This window comes from Apis cerana, linkage group LG8 (assembly GCF_029169275.1).
Source record: "Apis cerana isolate GH-2021 linkage group LG8, AcerK_1.0, whole genome shotgun sequence".
In the NCBI taxonomy this organism is placed as follows: domain Eukaryota; kingdom Metazoa; phylum Arthropoda; class Insecta; order Hymenoptera; family Apidae; genus Apis; species Apis cerana.
The window spans coordinates 1,377,805-1,401,607 of record NC_083859.1 but is presented as its reverse complement, the minus strand read 5'-3'; the positions used below and the strand labels follow the sequence as shown (position 1 = coordinate 1,401,607).

The 23,803-nt window shown below is 37.9% G+C and overlaps 1 protein-coding gene and 1 long non-coding RNA gene across 10 annotated transcripts in view; one reads left to right on the top strand and one right to left on the bottom strand.

Moving 5' to 3' along the window:
* Positions 1-601: 601 nt before the first annotated feature.
* LOC114576938 (uncharacterized) lies at positions 602-2,204 on the bottom strand. The gene is made up of 2 exons (XR_003696497.2): positions 2,063-2,204; positions 602-973 (listed from the first exon to the last, which is right to left on the bottom strand). It is a non-coding gene; the product is annotated as an uncharacterized LOC114576938 (long non-coding RNA).
* Positions 2,205-2,366: 162 nt separating this feature from the next.
* The window catches only part of LOC107993554 (zinc finger and BTB domain-containing protein 20), an 85,455-nt gene continuing 64,018 nt past the window's right edge, over positions 2,367-23,803 (top strand). For 5 of the 9 annotated variants that reach the window (XM_062077835.1, XM_062077833.1, XM_062077832.1 and 2 more), the window contains exon 1: positions 2,657-2,797. The gene's annotated coding sequence lies outside the window, so the exon portion shown is untranslated. Of the gene's footprint in view, positions 2,798-20,356; positions 22,888-23,803 lie in introns of those variants that run through there. The other 4 variants (XM_062077831.1, XM_062077828.1, XM_028664686.2 and 1 more) reach the window with 2 other exon arrangements.

The window sequence follows — 23,803 nt, the reverse complement described above, 5'->3', positions numbered from 1 at the left end:
TAATTCTGATTTCTAGATCATATATATATATATATATGATATATATATATATATATATACATATATATATATATATATATATATATATATGATATATATATATATATACACACACATACATACACATATATATTATGCTTCGATTCTTCAAGCTTTTATTCTTGTTAACATGCTCGATAAATTATTTAAAAAAATTATTTACTCCTTAGACAATTACTCACAAAATTCAGAGCGAGTATTTGTATTTAGAGTAAAAGACTCTCAATGCACGAATTTTGTAAGTGATACTGCTTGCAAAATAATTCCTTTCCAAAGCACTCTTATACGTGTGGCACTATATTTAAATTTAAAGATCTTCGTTTTGCTTTTGCTCTTTCAAAAATTTATCTTTTTCAATATTCTAGGATCAATTATAATTTTACATTCGAATATATAACTCTAACTCAAAACTTCGAAAATTTCGAAAAAAGATCAATCTTTAGTTTAGTCTCATACTTTGCAAAGTAAATGTAAATATTTCCAGATTATTCATTCATAAAATTAATAACCTTTCTTCAATTTTGATTACAATTAATTTCATTGGAGTTTTGTAATACTCATATTTTATTATATCTCATTTTTCTTTTATTATTTTACAACAAAAATTTCCATAGTAATTTCATAGAAACATATTAAATGAAAAAAATAAATATTTTCGTCATTGAAGCTCTAACTTGATGTTGGTGATACGTTGGTCACATTCATGCTGGAGCGTAGGTTTATCTTGGGACGGAAGGATGAAATTATTCAACCGGTAACGGCAGAGACTGTACCGAGGCCACGCTACACTTCTGAGAAAATAAATTCTCCCGCGCTTCTTCAGTGCCTGTAGATTCGCATAGCCACTTCCTTCGTAAATTCTGTTCCTCGAAGATCGAGTTGATTCGAATAGCCATCCTTCCCTCTGGGGACCGTAAGGGGACGAGCCTCTCTACTGCGCAATTCGCGTTGCAGAAAAAAAACGTAGAGACGTTAAAAAAGATAAAAAGGAACGAGGCGAAGGGGATATCGAATTTTTTTGCGGCCCCTCCTCGCTTTGCGCCTATATTGATTTTTAGAAATTCCTCGCGAGACGGTCGAACGCAAACGTGGAAGAGTGAGCGAGCAAGCGAAACGAACTGGGCGAAGGTACGAAGAAAAGGAGGAAAGAAGAAAAGAAACGAAGCAGCCGGAAAAGAAACGCGGTCCTCGAGCCATCGTACGTTCTAGGGCGGTGCAGCGTTGTTTTATGAAACATTTTAATGGGCAATGTCCGATACAAACTAAGAACGTAATTAACTTGGGACTTATCAAACTACGAAACATCGCATGTTTTGTGTCTTCGCGAAATGTTTAAGTGCAATAATTATCCGGGGATATTCTAGCACATTTTAACTCGAATCAAATATTTTTATTATCTTTCTGTAAGTTGATATTTTGAATATTGGTTATATATATAATTCATTTTCATAAATATTTTTTTATATTTCAAAATTTCTTTCAATGTTTCGTTCTGAATTTACAATTATTTTTATACATGGATAAGATCATTTTTTTAAAAGAATTTTAACGAATATTTGATATATGTTGTGAAACGTTAATGAAAAATGTTTGTACGTTACATGACATTTATTATAAAATTTGAAATTTGAATAAAAAAAGATAGGAAATTTCATTTTAAATTGTGAGATTTAAATTTAGAGTGAAATTGAAAAACTCATGAAACGATGAGGAAGAAAATAATAGAAAATGCAAAATATCGCAGTATTAATCGAATATATATAAATATATATATTTTCCATTATAAATAATATAATAATAATTAAAAAATATATATAAAGCAAAAACATTGTTTATAAGTGAAAAATTTAAATTTAAAAATTACATCGAATGAAATGATGAAATATATGAAATAATGATATTAAAGAGATGTATGCGTAGTTGAAAGTATTTATAAGATTCGTAAGGACGTTTACGACGTTTGTTTCTAACAGCGGGAAAATTCCCACCCGTATTAGACATAATGCGAGACGGCCCTGCTTACAGTCGAAAGCAATCGAAGGTAGTCGAAATCGTCCGAGGACAGTGGAAAATAGTGGGATGTTTCCCCTCTTTTGCTTTTGACCATCCCTCAGCCCCTACCATCGCGCGCATCCCTTCCTTTAGGCTCGATGTTTCTCTGTTTCTCTCATACTCGACGGTTCTCTCAGTCGCTTCCTCCTCCCTCTCTGTCTCGCTCTTACTGGCTGTCTCCCTCTTTCTTTCCTTCCGTCTTTGTCTATCTCTGTCTCTCCTTCTTGCTCGTTCAGCTCGTTCTTAACGTCAAACCACTTAGGGCCGCGGACCTCGGCAGTCAGTCGATCTTTCCTAGCAGCAGCATTCCGGCATTTTCCACCTGATCGCGCGCGGGCGGTCCGGTAAACGCCATTTTGTTCGTCACGTCTCCTCGTTAGAGAGGATCCTCGTGCGTAAAACGTTTGTATGTGCCGCGCACCCTTCCACGCCCCGTGCAACACCTGCATTATCAAAAACAACAAGCGAAGGCGACGCACTTTGTAACACACGCGCTGTTGTTGTGTGGTGCCGGTGGTTTACTTTGTCTGTTCCGTCAATCGACAACGAATATAGGAACGGAAAAGGACGCCGGGTGTTGTTTTTCCGTTGACGAGACCCGCACGGAACGGAGTGCGTGACCCCGCGTGGTGTTTTCTCTCTTATCTGCACGTTATTTTTCTCTTAATTACGTTAAGGGCAACGCAGCAAACTGATACATGAGAACGTGAGTACGCACTAAATACTTTCTCTATTCACGTGTATCTCAACTGTCTTTCCGTCTATCACACGCTCAAACGTTAGATCTTGTTTTTTCCTGCCTGCATGGCATCGTCTGCCATGTTAGACCGGCGTCTCTTTCTCTTTCTCCCTCCTTTTTTCTATCCCTCTCTTTTTACTCTCTCCCTTCTTGCGCCGTCCCCCTTCCTCGTGCTGCGTGTAAACGCGCTTTCTCCCACTCTTCGCGTCTCGACAGAAGCGTCGACATGAATTTTCCGATTGCAAATTTTAATGTTAATACAATGACGATAATGATGACGATGTCGATGACAGTCATAGTGTCGTTAAGAAACGACTACGACGCCGCCTGTCAACCAATCTCACGCCTTCATTGACGCGTTGTTCCTATATTTTCACTGTTTGTATAATTCATGTGTATATGTGTTATGAACATTTATACAATTGAACAGAGAACGAAAAGAGGGAAAATAAACAGAGAAGTGGCAAGAGGGGGAGAAAGAGTGAGAGAGGGAAGAAGAGGAGAAGAAAAAGGAGAAAGAGACGAAACAAGCAAGCATTCGTAGGTCGAATCAAAACGAAACGTTGTGCCCCCGAAATTCTACGCGAATGAACATGGACGATTTCTTCGATGTTTTTGTCTGTTTTCGAAGTGATACTTTTCGCGGAAGCCGTGCTTGCTTTTCAGAACAAACATAACCTTAAACGATTGGAGAATGAATATATACACATATATATATCCCAAGCTGTGTATATTATTACCTTCGAAGCATAGGCGCGGTTCTTGACACTTGGATTTGTTTCTGACGATTCAGCACGTGCACGCGCGTTCGATGCTCCAAGATAGCGCGTCAAAGTGTAACCAATCAAAATAACTGGAGTTTTGTTTATTTTGTGTGTTGGTACAAAAGCGCGGGAAGCAGAAGTTGAGTTAGGCCGCGAAATACAAGATTTTTACACGTGCTCAAAAAATATTTTGTGTTTCTGAACAGAAATTGCGTCTTTAAATTGTGAAATTTTAAATCAGAATGATTTCAACGTGACTCATCATTACGAATCAGATTATTTTCTATGAATACAGTCGCACAGTAGTCGAGGACGATTAATTCTATGCTTATCATCACACGGAAATTTTTCGTTCTCGGAAAATTTCTAATCAGTTTTGTCATTTTTGCAAATCAACTTACGAACTTTCAATTTTTATAATAATCTGATATGATGTTATGCATGATTTTTCATTTACTTTTCTTATTCTTTTTTTTTTCTTTCTTGTGACGTAGATTATCCAATACCATTATACCTTATATTCCTGCGAAATGTGATAGAATATTAAATATTTTTTACACGAACAATTATGTGCTCTACTTATCTGAAATATTGCTTACGATCGGTATGAAAAAAATTGTTATCAGAGGAAAAATTAAATCGTTATTATTTTCTTGTTTGTTGAAACGAACCTCTATATCATTTTTGGAATGATATCTCGTTTGAAATAAAGTTATCAAGGTTTGAACGAAAATTATGAAATCTTATTATGTGAGGCTTATTTTTCGTAGACTTTTTTCTTTCAGAAATTGTTATCTTATTCGTACCTTGCGTCAATGGTTCCATTGATGATGCGTCATAGCAAATTATTAAACTCTTCGAAAAAGAGGAATTACTTGACGTCATTGCAGATACCCAAAGCAGTGTATTAGTCGTAGTAATTTATGTCATCGTCGGCGCGGAAATGGGTTTTTCCAGAAATAAAGTACGAACAAACTGATCAGTTTTCGCGACACATTGGAAAATTACCGATTGACATCATGACATGATTAAACCATAGATTTTTTTTCTTTTAAGTATTTTTGAAGTTAGACACGAGGAATTGAAATCTTCGCGTTTTTAATTTTTATGAATATATTTTTTTTTTTATAAAAAATAAAACAATCATCAATTGTTTATGATATATCAAAAACATAAAACTGAATCGTTTCTGAAATTCATGAAATATTTTTATAATTATTTTAAATTTTATTATTTTTTAATATTCAAAATTACACAGTTAAAAATTTAGTAGTTCAGTTTATAATTAGCACGTTAACTATCTACGATTGAGATTAAAGGAAACCAACAAAAACTTTGCTTAGAATATTTATATTTTTTATTCCTGTTGTTTATAATAACATTCTTCTTTTTTCATCATTCCAACCTCGAGCAAAATTATCCATCTAATCTTCTTGTTTTCAACATGCTTTTAAATGAACATTTCATTTTTTTCTAATATGTAATTTGAATATTAAACGATCTATTACGTCAATCAAAAAATTAATAAAAAAAAAATTTCTTTCATGCATTGCATACTGCGTAACTTGAAAAAGAAAAAAAAATACATTGCGTTGTAATCACAATGGTAGCATTAATAATAGTTAATAAGTAGTGTTAATAATAATTAATAACAACAATGTTAATAAATGTGTCGTTGATTTAGAGATGGATCATGAAAATTCATCATAAAAAAAGTACGTGCATGCAATAAGCGATCGATCGAGAAAAGTAAGGACGATGTCGACTACTCACGCAGCTATGCGATTCCGAAGCATGCTGGCATATTATTGGTTCTGGCCGTCATAGTGCTAACGACCTCTGTCTACGTATGATACTGATCAGTTATGATGCCGCGTATCATGAAAATTCGACTATTCGGTTATTCTTATATCGCTTTTATTTACTATTGTTTTAATGATATATATAATATATCATAAGGAAATATCAAGTCTTAATTCACAAATATTTCAAATGTAAAACTGTTTCTATCTTCTAATTACTTGCAAATAACAAGTTATATATTTATTGAGGACAAATCGAATATCAGTGAAGCGGTACACAAATAAATATCAACTACGGATGCAATGTCTCAACTATTAGAGTGGGGATAGCAGTCAATATCGAAGATAAGCGTGCGAACATCTTGACTCGGCTATTTTCAATCTTTTTCTGTACTTTGAAAAATGTGTTTTCTCTCGGTTATGCGCGGCCAGCTGCGCTGCCTTGTCTCTCGTATATATATATGTGTGTGTGTGGGATAGTGACCCGTGTAAATGTTCGAACACTTGATATTTGCGACGCTTTTCGTCCCATTGGTGAAAACATTGCACCGACCACTGATAGATAATTAGCTGTATCGTTTTTGTTATCGTTTTTATTCGTTGCCAGCTCATACGCTGTTTCATGGTTATTGTTCGTGTATAAATATTAAACGAAATGTGATATACATAGTTGGTGCATGCTGCAACCCATTACGAATATTATGCGTAGGGGATTTTTGATTCTTAGTTTCAGTCATTTCAACGCGTGTGAAAATGATGCTACAAAATATTTGCGTCGTTCTTTTCCCTTTCTCCTCGTATTTTGAACTGGATTTTCTAAGTTTTGTTCTAAGGATAGCCGATAGCAAACTTCCGTCCTCGACACGTTTCGATTGTTGTTGCTATATTTTTTTTCTTTTTTTTTTTTGTATTCTTTTTTATGTTTCTAATCCCAACTCGAATAATTTATATTTTTATCGCTACCAAGATCTTTTTCCTAGTAATAAGTGATGACGAATATTAATTACCGGTTTCAGAAGTTTCAAGATTTTTTTTAGCAAGATTAAATTTTTATTTTGTTGAATATAATTTGTTGATTAAATATCGTAGAAAAAATATAAAGTTCTTAAAAATATTCTTATACTATGTTTAATTCATTAGTTTTTTTATTGAATATAAATTGATTTTATAAGTATGATAACGATTAAATTTTTTTTTTAGTTAAATTTTCTTGGATTGGATTTTCTTATTATACTAGATACTTGTATACATATTTTCTTTAATATGTTTTAATATTTTAAAAAAATATTTAATCATTTTTAAAAATAATAATTTGTGCGCGTAATGTCTTAATCATGTTTTTCTTAACTTTTTAATTCTTTAATCTTTTATTCATTCATCAAAATAAATAATAAAAGTCTCTCTTTTTTTTTATATCTTATTCGTAACGATTCGAAATGATATGAAAATATGTGTATTATACGTGTATTTAAATCTTTTTTTATATAATTTTTAATATTTTCTCCTACAAAGAATAAATTTTTAAAATGAATTTTAAGAATTTCAATGTATAAATTAACTTATATTTATATTCTTAGCATCAAATAGATATAATCAAACAGAATAAATCGAGGGTTGTTAGAAAATTGATCGTAGACGATTCGAAATGTTAAAATATCAAGCGAATGTTAATCCAAATAAAAGACTGTAAAGCGTGAGAGATGATGAAACTGAGCGAAATAGATCGAATTTCAAAACATAGTTACTGGTGTCGGTTTGGCTTTCTCTCCCTCACGGTGCGTTTGAACAAAAACTTCAAATTCCGTAGCGAGATAACGCCACGGGCAAAATTGTCAGTATGATTTGATACCAGCCAAGGCAAAACTAACGTTGGCGTGGCCACCTATGGAAAAGTCCGATAACTAACAAAAAATAAGTACGTGTGGAATCAAGAGAAATTGAACCGAATCATGGAGTCGTTCGTCAATTTATGTACGCGTGAAAGTCACTAGTGTGCGCAAGCGCGTATAGGCTACCACTAATGCTTTTTTCGCCATCGCGAAATATCCGGAGCGTTTTTCAATTTATTTCATAGATTTCTCTCTCACGCGCTTAGAAATATCATCTTACAACGTGTTACGTAATTCTACTTTTTTTCTTCTTTATTTTTTTTATCCATTATGTAAATGATACTGATCATAAAATATTTAAAAAAAAAAACTATTTGCAAAGCAAAATTTTTAATATTATTATAATAACGTTTTTATACAACATTTGAAAGAAAAACCGCGCAAACAAGAACGCGAATAAGTGTTTGAAAGATAATTAGCCTTTTTAATTTGATTTCTAGATTTTCTATAAAATTATGCGGCTTGTAGCGCGGAGCTTTCCCATGTTTAGTGGAATTCTACTTTCACACGGTGCAATTTTTTTCAAATGATACTCGTGCGTGTAGAACGAAAAGAAGAAGAGACAATTAAAAACACCAATAGGATAAAGCGTGAGGTTATAACGAAGAAGAACGAAGGTGTCGAACCATCTACTCGGAAACGTGGCTAATCTGCGGCAAAGAAAAAAGAACTCTCGGGTTGTTGCATGTCGAGGATGCGCCGTGCCGCGGAGAAATCTCTTTGATTTTCACACGTTACGTCCAAAACAATATTCAAGCGACGTTCGCACGACGCAAACCGAATTGATTTCCTCTTTTTCCCGGACCTGCTTTTCCCAAACTTTTTCATTTCTATTTTGTCCTATTTTTTTTTCATTTATATTATTGTTTATTTACCTTTCTCACTATATAACTTGTTTTCTTCCATTTTTTTTTAATTTGCAAAGATTTAAGAAATTCTCGTACACAAATTATCAAACGAAGTTTCGTCGCAAACGAAATGAAATCGAATTTCATCGTTTTTCTGATAATATAATTTTATATACATGTAGATACTAAACTTTTTGAACAACACGATCCGAGATATCGACTAACAAATAATTGAAAATTCATTTTCTTTTCTCTCTCTGTTTACCTCGTTAAATATAATTTTTCGAATAGAATTGTTTATTATGAAATCACTTTAAAAAATGAAATTATATCATATATATATAATCTACTACTAGTCCAAACATAGTAGAGAAAACTATAGTCTATTATTATAGTTTCATTAATGATTAATTTCAGCATTATTTTGCTGGATTAATAGTTAAAGTTATAAGTCAATAGAATATCTTTGTTTTTTTTTCTTTTTGCTAGATAGATTCTATTTAAAATTTTCAAAAAAAGAAAAACAAAAAAATTAACATTATTTAAAGATTTAATTTGTAAAATGTATACACGATACTAAAAAAATCATAGATTATTTTCCATTACGAAATGTTATAGATAAAAAGAAGTGGAAACTTGCTCTGTTGAAAAGTTGGTGATTCCTACAGGCGTCAAAGGAGGCCACTTTAAAATATAAAGCCCACTTCTTGAGAATAATCGTCCCATGTTCCCTATGACGCGTCATAAAGCGCGTAGTCTCATTGCTCGTTATACACGCGCTTCTTGTACTTTTCTACGGGCTTGGACAAAGAATTCTCTTCGACCTGTCGGAGAAAGAGCGGGACTTTTTGTTGGAAAAATAAGGGAATATTCGGAAAGAGAGAGAGAGGGAGAGAGAGATGGAAGGGAAAAAAGAAAAAAAAAGGAAGAAATGTCGTTAGTTATTCTGTAGCATTGTTACATTCTTTCGAAACAGTGGGTGAAGAATCGTCTACTTAAAAGTTTCGAAATTTCAACCGGGGAGTGTAAGTTCTTTCGTGAAAAGGTGAAAAGGTTTTCGGCGAAATTGGATTAATAGGAGTGCTGACTGGAGGGCAGAAAATAATTTTAAATGAAAGAGAAACTACGTTTTACCGTGTTTCTAAAGAAACTTTTTGGTTAAAAGTGATTTTAAGCCTGATTCTCGAAGCCTTGGCGGGATATCCGTCGGTTGAATCGAGTTACTATTTTACTTAAAACTACTATCAAGAGAGATGCAAATGGAATCGAAAAGCAAGTTACAGAGAATTCGAGTTTCCCATGAATACCTTGAAATAGATTCTCGGTAAAAAAAAGATAGTTTCTTTTTTATCTGTGCACGAGTGCTTATTAACGAAGAGTCGAAGAATCCCTTCTTATACATTTTTTTTTTTTTATATCGAGAGGAAAGGAACAGTCGACGATTCGCACAATTTCTAAGAAAGGAATAAAAAAAAGGAGCGACCCTCGAGCACAAAGGTGTTTTTCCCTGAAAGTAACCACTTCACAGTCGGTCTGGTGGATTATAAAACTTGAAAAAACCGCGAGTTAGTATTGCGTGTCCTTGTAAACAATAAAACCGCGCTATCGAAAGAAAGTACTGACGCTTCTTTCAACCCTTAAAGGCTGATATTTCTTAGCGGTGGATTATGCTACAGTGACGTGTAATATCATATCATCCCAAGTCGTAGTCGTAATAAATAATGCAAACGAAATACTGGCACGCGTTCTTATGGTGAAGGCCTTTTGTTTTTTTTTTTTTTTTTTTACAGATAGATAGCATAATAATTCTTTCTACTCGTAAGAGTCGACTTTTAAGTAGGTTGCATGTAAAAATGAAGCATTACAACTATCTAATGGAATCGAGACCAACGATGTGAAATAGAGCAAATATTAATATCTATATAAAAATATTCAAGTTTTAATGTTATCTATTGTAACAAGTATTCCCAGACCAAATTATACTGAAGATATGAAAAAAAATATTGAAATCTTGAGAGATTTCACTTCCTTAAAAAGGTTTCCCGCCATGATACGTGCCTCGAGGTAAGTCTCATCGTTACAGCTGAACGATGCGATTTTTTTTTTTTTTGATCCAGTCGATTCATCAAATATTTGATACAAATACCTCATTTTATTCTCGAAGATAACGAGTGATGAGAAACGCTATATCGAGATATTACCGATCATTCGAAATACCACGCGATTTATTAAGAATTGAAGAAGAGAAAGTGATGATATTAGCCTCGCCTGGCGTCCATTATAAAACGAAGGAAAAAGTGTTAATTTAAAGAAAAAAGGAAAAGATGGAATAATCAAGAGTGACGTTTAAATTTGCGATGACTCTCGCATAAGCTTAGGGATCGACTCGACACGGTGGCAAGGGTATCTCGTTAGAACGTTTGACGATATAATTACAAAGGATCGATAATAAGAAACGCGATCAGCTTCCTGTCGTGAGTCGGACGGCTTTTGCACCGAGATGCCACGGCACATTAACCGAGGAGCTTGTGTCGCGTTATTAAACAGAAGCAGAAGATCCTCCTTAAGCATGGTTTTTCCGCGTAAAGTACCGTTGATAATGAAACAGATCTTGAAGGGGTTATTGTACGGCTGGATGGATATGGCGGTGATACGAAGGGAGGGAAAGAGAGAACTGATTGCCGCGATTTTTTTTTTCTTTGCTTTTCGAAAAAACGTAAAATATAATAAAAAGAAAAAATTTTGAAATAATATTAGATACAGTTTATGGTGTTAAATATTCGAATTAATTCGATTTCGTATCTTTTAAAAAAGATACAAATCTATTATCTAATATATATATATAATTGTCTAATTAGATTATTAATCTTATTTATTGTGATAAATGAATTGAGATTTTTAGATTCGTAAAAACTAGATTTCGTGAAAATGTTTATTTATTTTTTTTCTTTTTCTCTATTTATCTGTCAACAACTTGAAATTTTAACGAATATCGATCTCTAGAATTCTTTCAAGTGATTGCGAGATTTATAATTAATAACTTTTTTTTTTTTATTTTGTAAACGAACGCAAACGTATCATAACAAATTGATAAAATCGTACCAATTAGATAAAATGAATTTAAATTTAGACATTAGATTTCAATTATTGATCGATCAAATAAAAATTAATATCGCTATAATAATATTCACGAGAATTATTTATACAAAATTACATATTCATTACGTACATTTCGAGAGTTTCGAATCACAAAAATGGTAAAAAGAATCGTCGAATATTAAAAAATTTGAAAGGGTTCCGAGAGACCTATCTTTACTAGCCATTCATTGCGAAACAGTCTCTATCATTCAACGAAGATAAGGTTCATAAAATTATTTCTTTAAAATTACTACAAGAAAATATTTAAATTTAGAATATATCTAGAGCAAACTAGCAAAACTAGTATTGCGAAACTCTTTTGCATCAAATATTTTTATTTCTCGTTCTTATCTACATATAAAAGAGGAATGTACGAAGATTAAATTAAAGCCAAGTTTAAATCGTTTGATACATTAATTTAAAAAAAAAAAAAACAATTTGTATATCACATTACCATTTCCTTTCCCACAATTTCTCTCAACATTTTCAAAATATTAATTTTCAGATATTCGTAGTATCTTTCGAAAACAAGATTTAGCTCGATCGTCTTTGTTAAACGTTTCGCGCATGGAGACAATAACGGATGGAGAAGAAGAAAAAAAAAAAATTAATTTCCTAGAAGGGAAACAAGCTCCAAAAAGCTACGGGTTGTACATATTTCAGGTGGCTGCTCGAGTCGCAGTCAATGGAAACGTCCATCGGCGAACGTTCCGCCTTAATTAAACCGCTCGATGGATACGGTGTGTTTCGCAGTGTTTCGTGTCGTTGTAAACGCGTGTATCGCGACTTTTATCGCGAGTCGAAATTGAAACGACACCGCGCGCGATTATACGCGGTAAATTGAATCCCGCGATCTCGGGATTTTTCGAAAACAGAAGCGCGGAATCGACAGGTGCTCGCATTCGCTCCCCAAATGAATTCCATGGCGAGCGATAAATACGTCGATCGTCGTGATTTCGCGCTCCATTTTATTTATTTGTTTATTTGAACGAGTGAAAAAGAGCCTCGGGGTTACAAAAAAAAAAAAAAAAAGGACTACTACGGTATAAAATGCTGCGACCTGATGAAACCATTCTCGCGCGTTAACCAGAAAATAATAACGATATCTCTTCGCCGTGTAAATTTGATCTAACGTTATTCATCGAAATTTCACGTATTCTCAATAACAATTTCTAACGGATAATGATAAATTTAAAAACGGGACGTAAGGACATTCATTTTTACCATTGCAATTTGGTTATCTGTTTGTTCTTGGCAGTATCTTGGAAGAAAGAAACATAACCTATAACTTGCAACTTAATGATTCGGTAATATTAGTCGATGAACTGTTGCTATCTGTTTTTATTTGCCTTTCATCTTTTTTCACAAGTGTTGGGATAACGAAAGTTGAACAATGAAACAAAATCTTGAAAGAAAGACCTAACCTATATAATAACAACTCGTCGATTCGCCAATATTTGTCAGCCGATGAACATGTAAGTACGAGGAAAGGTTTGTTTATCTCTTTCGACGGGGAAGAACATTTTACGAAAAGTAATACTCGGATGTCGCGGATTTTCGATCTTAAAACGACATCGACACCCCGGCTGGAACAATTTTCTTCTTTTTCCCCTGTTCGAGGCAGCCCGCGAGCTGGCCTCGCTAAAAGCAAAACTTTTCCCATTTAACTGGTACCACCTCTCACCGGCTCGTGAGAGGAAGGTAATGCCGTAAGATTTATAGAAAACCGTGCCGAGGCTGATTTTTCGAGATAATAACTTCTCTCGGCCGCCCCTGTTTGCCAATCGCCACGCAGACGTTCTCCTTCGTCGGTCGGTTAAGCCGGTTGAAAATCGGACTTGGAAAAAATTTTTAAACGTTGTTTTATCTCGGCAGGAAAACAAGAAAAAAGAAAAAGGGAAAAGCGAGCAGCTTTCGAACAGTTAGGAATGGGGGAGGGGGAGATAGACATCTTTCTTCCCTCCGTCTCGAGCTTTTCCAAACTTTTCCCTAGTTGGTTACTTTTTCTCGAGAGAACTGCGTCTCGCCTGGAACAGCGAAACTCGATCCGATACCCATCGCAGCTGGTCAAATGCAAAATTTCATTCGAGCTCCTCGAAAATTCTCGGACGGTATTATCCACTCCCCGTGAAATTTCCCCAATTAGAAATGATATTCCCAATTCAGAAATAACTGCTAATAATTATGCAGCCAAGAGGGAAAAATATGCTTAGACGAAAGAACAGAAGAAATAAGAGTCTGGCCGCCCGTATTAAAACGGGGAGGGAACGATCCGCGAAATAACTTTTATTACTGAATCAAGTATGAGAAAAGTTGATAATCCTGAGTAAACTGAGGGTTAAGGGTTGCGTTTCGTCGTTGCGGGATGGAGGAGGGAGGGGAGGCCGGGCGGGGAGGGAGTGGGGGGGCGAAGTGAAAGAAGAGAAGAGTGGAGAGAATAAAATACGCGGGGGCAGTGTTTGTGCGTGCGGGGTAAAAAGCCACGGAGGGGGTGGATGTCGCGAGAATAGCGAGGTTGCGAGGGAAGACAGGGGTTGCATAGGCTTCGATGGCTAAGGGACGTATACAAAAGTATGATAAAGGGGTTGGAGTTGGTGGGGTGGCTCGCGGAAGGGGGTAGGTTCTCGGCGGAGGGAGGGCGGGTGGTGGGGGTAGGTAGCGGCGGCGGTGCGATGGGGGCAGCCCGGTGACGGCGCTAGGTGGTGGAAGTGGAGGAAAAGGGATTGTTTGAGAGCATCGACGACCAGACGGGGCCACTTGCCTCCGTTCGACACCCTCTTACGCGCCTACCGCCCCGCCCCGCCTCGCTCTCCCCTGACGTCACGGACCAGCACACTTTTAAACGAATAATGCAAATTGATTTTGCGATTGTCGTCGCCGTCTCTACGCGCCTAGATGCCGAGCACCGATGTCGCGTTGAAAGACACCCTTTGTTCCACCCGTCCGGAGAAAACTTGCGTCTCCCGTCTGAATGAATATATGTCTACGGCTAACGAAATCGAAAGGAAAGGGGAGAAAGAAAGAAAGAAAGAAAGAAAGAAAAATCGTGCCCCCTCCATATATTTTTTGCAAATTGATTTTGCGATCGGCGCCTAGATGCCGAGCATCGATTGAAAGACGCCCCTACTCGAGAAGGAAACTTCGGGAATCGTGATTTTGCGATAAATTCTGGAGAAAATTTGCGTCTCCGGCTAACGAAATCTTCGAAAAAGAAAAAAAAAACTTCCCGCCTTTTCGTTATATCCCTTCGTTGTATCGCGTTGGAAATTTTCCGTCGAATCAAAATCGTGAATTCTTTTATCTTGGCTCGACCGTATGGAGAGGAATAGTAAAACGATATCGATCGAGTGTAAAGATAAAGGAATATTATTATATGCTTTGAAAAGTATGTATTTGTTAATGGCAAAGGGAAAATTTTATAATGTATCAGGTTTTAAAAATGCCAGGAAGATCCGACTTTACTTTGTGATTATATTATATTAATGACGGAATTAGTAGATTTTTTTTTTTTTTTTTTTTTTTTTTTTTTATTATTATTATTTTCATTTTCTTATATAATATAGAAACGAATAACGATACGTACCATAATACGTACCATAATAATAATCGAGTGTACACGGTTACATAAGAAATATCGTTTTTTTTTTTTTTTTTCCTTTTTTTTAATATGTATATCTTCGTTAATGGTATAGCGGATTTTAAAATTTACAAATATGTAAATAACTTTTCAAGAAACATTCTTTACTTATTTCCCGACAATTCCATTGTTGAACCTGTTCCATGTATATTTGCAATTCCAATATTTCTTGCGCGTAACAAATACAATCATCTTTACACGCTTGTGCAGTATTACTTGCAATACTGAGTTCTTAAATATCAGCGTGATATTTGTTGATAGATCAACCTGATGCGGCATCGTGCAATTTGTTTACTGAACTCGAGGAAGTTTATTCTTTTTCCTATTCATCAAATTTATAAAATAGATAATTTTTTTCTTTCTGAGTTAAATTCTGAGTGGATTTTAGACTCGTTGTTTTTATTAGGATCATTAGAATAAATAAAAAATATTGTGCACTTGCATATTGCGAATTAAATGATTTCTGCGAATTGAACTTGAATGAAGAAAGAGGAAATAATGTTCGACGCGTTTGAAACTCATTTCGAGCTTCCATTTCCAAAAGTTAAATATGGAAATAACGAGGGCACGTTCAAGAAGGCAATCCGTCCAATCAAGATCTACCTTCGAATAAAACGAAAAATACTCGTGAAAAGGTTAAGGGACTCTAATGATGCGAATTGACATCATATCTGAACACACGTGACGATATCTTCGATCGATCGTTCAGCTAACTCGTTCACAGATTGGATGGATTCGACGAAGAGTGCGAAATCGAAAAGACTCGTCGAGGCGCCATTATCTTCTCGTGTCGCGTCAAAATTAAAATTTATATGGTGTAGGACTAAATGGAGCGATGCATCACTTCGAATTCGTGCGACGATGAGCAAAAAGAGCGAATGAACAACGTGGAAGAATCTCTGTCTGCAAAGTCTGAGGGTACAGGCAATGGGAATTTTGAAAATACCACGAGATCATTGCCTCTGATATGTCTTACGATGATTCTAATTGTAATTGATGTGTAAAACAAAAAGCAAATTAAAGCGAATTGCTTCTACAAGATTTCCATTCAATTTTTAAAATATACTTTACATATAATGAAAGGAAGCTGGAGTGACGTGGTAATAATTGTATTAGACGGTATACTCTATACAGGATGTACAGATGCATGGTGATATAACCGCCTTAAAAAAGATTAAAAAAGATTTTTTCAAATTATTTGTTTTTAAAAATATTTTTAAAAGAAAAGAAATCATTGAATAAAAATGAATTTTTATTGAATGGAAGAAGATGATTAAATTTTGAACATTTTCAAGAAATGTGATTAAAAAATGTTAATTTTTAATTGTTCTGCCATTGTAATAAATAATGGTTATTATTTATATAGCCGGTATAAATCATTTTCTTGATTATTGGCAGCAAAAAAAAAAATTTTTTCAATTACTTGCAATCATCGTGAATTTTTATTGACATCATTAATATTAATATCGATAACATAAAATTAGATATACAACTTATATATATAACTCGTTGATAACTAGGTAATTTTTCACCAACTCGACTAAGCAGTTGGCAATAACGTTAACTAGATAAGTTTCAATCCTCTGGTAATCTAGTTACTTTTGATCCAATTATAAGATTTCGTAAATTTCGTGGAGATAAATATATGATCTTCAAAGTACGAATCGAGGATATAATAGCTGATAAATCCAAACTTATTTAATTTTCATTATTTTTAATGACGTCGATGGTTCAAAAATAATTCACTCATATATATTTTTAAAAGTATTGGAACGCAATTATACTCGACATTGACATTAATATTGTAATCTTAAAACTTGAAGCACCGAGAAAGCATTCTATTCTTCAATTTTCTATTTTCTCACCGGTGTTGCGATTTAAAAGAACAAAATTGTTGATCGACTCATAAATAAAAATCATAATCCAACTTACACGTTGTACGTATACACGAATATAAATTCGATAGTCAAAATACTCTTATACGCAAAATACTCGTTCAGAAGTCAATTTGGCAGAAGATTGGTGCACTTAGGCGCGCGTTTCGTCGGAAACATTTTCATCGAACGTATGAATTTCAAAATATTGCACGCATTGCGTTCAACAAAATTGAAAACGAGATCGACCATGTCGAGGATCATAAAGGGTGGGAAAAAGACTTTACGAAATGACGCTGCAACAAGTGTCATCGAGCGGTCTCGTACGATGATCACCGTAAGTGAAACTAAATTATCCGCATTCGTTTCGAGCACGCGTCGATCTACGAACGTTAATTATTTAAGAATCGTTTCGTGTCTATTCAAAAAAACGCACGACACGTATAATTCACGTTTCATAGAATCAGTTATTTCAAGAAAAAAAATAGATCATTCGAAATTTTACAGGATCGTTCTTTTTCGAAAGAAAAAAATAATTTCTTCGTTCATCCGTAACATCTAAGTATCAACTACAATGCTCGAAATGCTTGTACCGAAATACTTATCCAAATCTTCGTCTCGTATCGTAAAACTCGAATCCGAACGTTACACGAAACTGAAATGCGCGCTCTCGTGTTCGGTGAAAAGATATATCCCTTTATAATTATTACACACCATGTGTCTCCCGTTCCCATCCATCGTTAAAAGGCCACCCTTCCCTCGTTTCGCAATTCCGAGAACGATGGCTGGTTCAGTTTCCCCCGATCCCTTTAGAATTTCAAGTATGCAATAATTTAATCCTTCGCCGTTCCTTTATTTCCGGCGCGGCAGAATAGAAAGGTTAAATAGATTAATTGCTTAGGTCGGATCGATCGAGTATGACAGGGGTGGCTCTTTCTCCTCCCCTCCCTGCCTCCCTCCCTCTCCTCCCTCCCCCTTTATTCCTTTTTTCCTGCGCCTGGAAATTGCTATCGCTTTGAGAATTAAACCTGGACTCGGTTCACTCGCTGCGAACGAACAAAGGGAGTGGGAGTGGAAAGGCGGAAAGACGAGGGAAGAAGGCGGGAGGGGGCCGAGAAGGGGGAGGGAGAGAAGGCGGTAGGATGCTGAGGGGGGCGAGTGGGGGAAAGCCATAACGATGATGCTCGTTATTCGAAAAAAGAAAGAAGAAAATATATCGCTGCCGAGGACTGTGATGAACGAGAAAGCAGAAGGCCGCCTGATATCGTTTTTTCGCTTTAATAAATCCCCCTCCCTCCTCCGGATTGCCGTGCACTTTTTACCTCCACGGTTTTATTTCCTGATGGTTTTTGAACGGCGGGGGATACACCGAAACCGACGTAGTCATATCCATCGAGTCGCATTGCAGAGTCGTCGTCGTCGTCGTCGTCGTCGTCGTAAGAAAGGAGCTGCCTCCTAATCAAAATTCCTTTCCGTAACGCGATAAGATACGTCGCGCCGTTTGGTAAACGCGTCCTGTCCAACGAAATGGAACGCCACCGGTAGGTTCCTCGCGTATTACGTCGTCGCGTTTTATCGGAAGCTTCGAAAAGATCGTCGAGCTCTTTGTTTCTCTAATCGTCTCTCGTTATTCCTTTTTTTCTCTCTTTCTTTTTTTTTTTCGCAAAAGCTTTCTGTAGCGTGTATTTTAACGCTTTGTGGTTTGCCTCTGCAATCTCTTTTTTTTCTTTATTCATTTTTTTTTTTTTTTTTTTTTTTTTAATGTACACGAGATAATCTACTAATGCTTATGATAACGATGCAAAAGCGTCACTAGCGAATTAGTTCCCCATGAAAGAGCAAGCTAAATAAAGCCGAAGAAGAGGGAAACGGTCTGCTTGCTTAATTGGACAGAATAGTCTTTACGTAACTCCCCCTGTGGAAGTGAAAACTGGAAAGACATAGGTACTGCGATCCTCCAACTTTTGTGTTGATAACGAAAACAGCGTTTAAATCGATCGATCGACGGTTATACGTGGCCTATGTAGTTTCCCTTGTCTCCCTTCCATACTTCTTGTAGGGCTTCTGACTGTAGCGCACGAAAGTCAGAAGCGAGACAACCGCGATGAAATACAATCCCGAGGAGAGGAGCTTCTTTCCTGTATACTTCCATCCGGAAGTCACGCGCGCACCAGGCAATGGGATACGACCGATCCACCAATGTTTCCAAGCTTTGACAATTGACTTGCTCACCTCTCTGTCAGAGTCGAAACGAATTTTGTATTTGCATGTAGCGCGTAAACGTATTTGAAGAACGTTTTAGTAGATACATTCCAAGCGTTTATTCAAAAGATATACAATATAAAAAATGTTTGATACAAAATATCAAATGGAAGAGCGAAGCGAAAGATGTTGGATTTGGATGTAAAAGACGGGCTAATCCGCGAGTGGAAAAAAATGGACAAGAATTGTACGTGTAGTAGTAAAGCACGAGGTATAAGGTTACAGACCAGCGTGCAGAGTTACATGGGCCACGCAACCTATACAGATCGCGCCATTCGTGTAATACGAAACTGCGAGTAGTTTCTCTACACGAGCTCGTGACGATTAATCGTGGTCACGCACACCACACCTACCTATCGATGATTAACGACCGGACAATTAGTCGATCGTATACTTGTTTATGACCTGAAAATTAGTTGTACACGTCTTATCGACGCGATCATTCGCGTCGATGATTCGATAATTATCGAGGCTCGTGGAATTCCACACATATCTCCGCCCTCCGTGTTCCTCTCCGTGTTCACCCTCCCCCTCGTTGCAGACCTCTCGAAACGAAGAATCGATCCGCCGTTCGCGTCTCTCGGTTTGCTCCCCCTGAAAAAAGGAGAGGCAGAAGAATCGAAGAAAAAAAAAAGAAAAAAAGAAAAACGAAAGAGGAAGAGTGGAGCGGACGGAGTAGTAGGAGGAAGAACCGTCGTAGGAGAGACGGGTGTCGGGTGTGGAGTTTGGGATAGACAAGGAGAGAGAGAGAGAGAGAGGGAGAGAGAGTGGTGGGTAGAGCGAACGAGAGAGTGAGAAAGTGATAGCACGTAGTACTCCTTCGAGCCAGCGCAAGATGGATTTCCGCGAAGTTCGAGCGGGCCTTAACTCGCGAAAAATGTCAAAGTGAGTAGAAGAATAGGTGGCTGGCAGGAGCAGCAGAGAGAAGGGAAGAGTGAAAAGGGTGACTGGTAGGTGAGGTAAAGGGGCGTAAAACGAAGCATCGTCGTCGTCGTCCTCGTCGTCGTCGTCGTCGTCGTCGTCTTCTTCGTCATCTTCGTCGTCCTCGTCGTCGCTACCGCCACCACCACCACTATCACCACCACCACCACCAGCACCACCACTACCACCATCGCCGCCGCCGCCGCCACCACCATCACATCTACGCGCGTCCGTTGTCCGCCGTTCGCGATATATACGTGTATCCGCGTGCTTAAGATCCAAAAGCGCGGTTGTCGAGGAGATGAGGGGAGGGGAGATAGTCTCGTGGGGAAGAAGGCCGCGCAGGAGGAGAAAGAGAGAATTGCATGACGGAGGGACAGAGAGTTGTGGAGGGGATGATTGTCAAAACAGGGCTGCAAGACGCTACGAAAAATGTTCGTATTTATGGCACTATTTCCGCCGCTTCGAACCCCCTCCTCCCCCCCAACCTCCGCCCTGGATCATCCACCTCCTCCGTGCCTAGTCTTGTCTCGCCTCCTCGCGAAATCCTCTTCCCTCTTTCTTTTTTACTTCCTCCTGCCGCCCGTTTTCCAGAATGCGCGCGGCCGTTCTTACTTTTCTTGCTTTTCTCTTCTCCTCTCTCTTCTTCGCGGAGTAACCCCACCACGCGTCTTCCCGCGCCTCGCTTCCCCTTCCCCCATGTCTTTCTATGTCGTTTACTCTACCCTACCTTCAGCCTCGATCCCTACTCCAAACAACCTCTCCCCACTATTGAGCATCGACTCGCCGGCGGGAGTTCCCCCCACTTTTGCGGCGCCACTTTAATGTTACATTAATAAAAAGCAACAATCAATATCTTCCCCGTAAAAAATTTTAATCTATAACAGAGAGAATTCCGGCCCCTCCCGCCGACTCCTACCACCGACCTCTCGCGTTCTTCCTCGCGCGCGCTCTCTTTCTCTCGTCCTCCCTCGTTCTCCCTTGCTCTTTCGAATTCTCTCGCTCTCCTCTGCCTCCCGCCCTCTTGAGAAAAGCGCTCGGCTACGAACCGTGCCGAGTTCACAGTATCGTATCCAGCCTGTACGGGTACCCTGTTGTCAGAGTCAACGACGCGCGAAGTGCGTGTTGTCATTTCACTTTTCACACCGGCAAGTAAAGGATTGCGCGCGCGAACCGCCCTTCGTCGTGTTGTTGCACGTGCCCTTTTCTCGCGCCCTTTCGAGCGCGCTCGCCCTCCGCGCCATCCATCCATGTTTCTATCGTACGTTTCTTTTTTTCGTCGCTTGCAAGTTAGACTCATCTTTGCTTTTTGTTTTTCTTCGTTTTAATCTCTCTCGCTCTCTCGCTCTTTCGATCATTATTTGTTCTCTTTCTCTCTCTCTCTCCCTCCCTCTCTCCCTCTCTTTTTCTTCTTTCTCCTTTTCTCTATATCCGCTCTGTCTTTTCCCCTCTTTCTCTCTGTATATCTGTCCGACTCGCTCGCACTCGAGTGATATACACGCGATATTCGTTGGGGAGAATAGGGAGCGGAGAAGGGGACAGTTGTGCGTATGCGTATACGTACACACACTTAACATACGGAAGTCGAAAATGTGACGAGTTGGTGTAGAGACGTGCGTGTATCGTTGCAAATATATACGTGTATTAGGAAAAACATGCTTGCAGCTTCTCCTTTCAGCGATCTCACGTATTCGGGCGCGACCGCTAGGAGGGGAAAAAATACGTAACATAGACGAGAGAATGAATAGGGAGCATTGTTGGTATCGTTTCTCGTGTATTGAACTCTCTGCATCGAAGTTTGCATCGGTGGCGCAATAAAATTTACGTCGACGGGAAGTTAACGTGACATCTATGTGTCGCATCTGTATTAAGTACGCGAAGTATTGGACATAAATTATTCCTAACAAATCTACTTAAATTTCGACGAGCCAGTGAGTGTGAGAATTGTTCGATGGTCTCGTAACGAACGCTGACCTTTGTTATCGCGCTCGACGAATTGTTTTTCCGCAAAAGTTCACTCGAATATTTATCTCGTGCGAGTGGTCGTGCGATCAAAAGGAATACGAGTGGAATAAAATTCAAAATAGCACGGTTAAATTTCTTGTTATTCTGATTTTGCGTTCATACGTAACCACGATCGGGGATATGACTTCTCTCGATTTAAATTTTTTCTTTCCGGACAAAAGGGTACAGGAGTAGTGGCGCGAGCGAGCGAGCGAGCGAGAGAAAGAGAAAGAGAAGGAGAAAAAGAAAGAGAAAGAGAGAAATCGCGCTCGGCGAAAAAGACGAAGAGAAAACGGAGAGAGAAAGAGGAAGAGTAAGACGGATAACACGAAAGAGACAGAGTGGGAAAGGGAGGGAGAAACAGCGGTCTCGCGCATCTCTGCGCGCGACGAAGGCAACTGAGCTTCTTCGGACCTCAAGAGACTATAGTCGACTATTTTAACTTGAACACTATGTTTTGTAGCGTATCTTACCGCTGACTTGGCGGAAACCGTGTATTGTTATCTCTAATTTTTCTTCCTGCGCACCTCCTCATTGTGAAATTCATTGATATCGTTGGAAACCTTTTCGACCATATTATCTTGAATTCGTATTCGTCAATTTTTACGCGAGATCGAGTGTAATCGAATGTCGCCGTTCGATCCGCGATCGCGTTCGGACCTGTGGTCACAGATCCGCGAATAACTATCAAAACATCGAATTTTTTTCGCGCGTGTTTTCGTAGAAAGTTTCCAAGTTGTGCCAAGTGTGTCGAGACAGAGCCGTTAGAGTTCGAATCAAATTTGTGCCGCGTGACATCAACGATAAGTGATTCCCGTTTCGGACCCAAGATTCAACAATTATGAATCTTCGCATCATATTAACGAATGTGTCGCGCAGCTTTAACAAGTGACTTCGTCCAATCGTCGACGAAAAAACGTACGTAAAAATATTTATTTTTAGCCTTTTTCTTCGTGAAAATCGAGACAAAATAAATATGTATATATATATGTATATATATATATATATATATATTTTTTAATATCGCGAGCTATAAAACAACATTTCTTACGATCGGTATTTTGACCTCTCACGGCCGGAACGTATCCATGGATGTTCAAAGGAAACGCGAATTCCTTAACAGGATGACATTGCATCGGGATCTCTCGCCCCTGGCCGTGCAACGCGTAGGTCAGGTTAGAAACCTGTGCGAACGTTTCCGCGACGCATGTTGCTCTTGTGTGCGCGTCGCACGATAGACAGAGAGCATGCTATTGAGGTAACGAAGCAGAAAGATCGAAACAGAACCACGAACAACACAACAAGCGAGAGGGAGAGATATAACTACGGTTAATAGAAAAAGAAAGAGGATAAAGCACGAGAGTGAGAAAGGAAAGAGAGCACGCGGCATGGTTGTAGCGTGGTAGCGTTGAATTCGTACGGGTGACTGAATGGAATGAGTCGTCTGTGGTTGTGCGGGGAAGGGTGAGGGTCGGACCAATAGAGTCGGGAGTTTCGTCAGAGCCGCGAAAGGAGGGGAAGTGGCGTTGTTGGTAGGGGGGAGCTGACGGACTTACACACGTGCGTTCGAACATACGCTACGCGTACGCTCGTTGCGTTCGCACAAAACTTATACGGTTGTACTCTGCCAATCCTGTCTAGTAATGGAATTGATTTAACGATAGTTACACGATTTTCGATCGATTCACGATATCGAGCTCCATTTGTTTCAGTCGATGAATTATCCAATAATTAATAAGACGAATCGTTAATAATTTTTGCTCGCATGTGTTATATTTTTATAAATTACATATAGCACCAAGTGCAATTACAAGTCCGTGTATAAAAATGATAT